The sequence below is a fragment of the Haplochromis burtoni genome, unplaced genomic scaffold (assembly GCF_018398535.1).
Source record: "Haplochromis burtoni strain Fernald_Lab_line unplaced genomic scaffold, NCSU_Asbu1 Contig_856, whole genome shotgun sequence".
NCBI classification, from domain to species: domain Eukaryota; kingdom Metazoa; phylum Chordata; class Actinopteri; order Cichliformes; family Cichlidae; genus Haplochromis; species Haplochromis burtoni.
This window is the reverse complement of record NW_024583217.1, coordinates 115,135-116,217: the sequence shown is the minus strand read 5'-3', so window position 1 is coordinate 116,217 and position 1,083 is coordinate 115,135.

Genomic DNA, 1,083 nt, shown 5'->3' with positions numbered 1-1,083 from the left:
ACTATCCATTATTATTTTGTGTTTATCTATAAATTTGTCAAGTCTATTACTAAAGACTTTTTCCAGTATTTTTGAAAATTGAGAAAGTAGAGAGACAGGCCTATAATTTGTGAATTGGTGTCTGTCACCATTTTTAAACAGTGGTGTTACTTTAGCTGTTTTCATTTGTTTTGGGAATGTACCAGTTTGTATGGACAAATTGCAGATATGTGTTAAGGGTTTGGAGATGCCCTCTATCACTCTCTTAACGATTTCCATATCAATGTCGTCAGAGTCTGTAGAGTTTTTTGTTTGTGATTTCCCAACAATATCAATGATTTCCATTTCTTCCACCACCGTTAAGAACATTGAATGAGGATTGCGGTCAATGAGTCTAGTTTCTTTCTCTACAGAATCTGTTATATCAGGAATTGTTTCAGCCAAGTCTGGCCCAACACTTACAAAGAATTTATTAAACTCATTTACCACATCTCTCATATTAGTAATATTTCTATCATTATTTGCGAAATACGAAGGATAGTCTGCCTGCCCCGAGCCCTTTTTGATGATGGTATTTAATGTTTTCCAGATCCCTTTAATATTATTTTTATTCATAATCAGTAATTTTTCATAGTATTCCTTTTTACATGACCTTAAAATACTCGTTAATTTATTTTTATATTTCTTGTATTTATTTTCCGCTTCTGTGCTTCTGTTCATTATAAATTCTCTGTATAAGGTATTTTTCTTCTTACATGCATTTTGCAATCCTTTTGTAATCCATGGGCACTCTGCATATTTTTGTTTTTTACTATATTTCTTTACTGGGCAATGACTATTATATAACAGTTTAAATTTTCCTAAAAAAATCTCATAAGCTTTATCAATATTTTTTTCCTTATACAGCGTCTCCCATTCTTGCTTGAGTAAATCACTTTTGAATGCGTTTATTGACTCTTCTGTTCTCACTCGTTTGTATTTTATTGTGTTTTGCTGTTTAACCTTCCTGTAATTGCTGTTATACACTATAAAAACAGGTAGATGATCACTGATGTCATTAATTAGGAGACCACTTATGGTTCTATTTTCTATTTCATTAGTAAA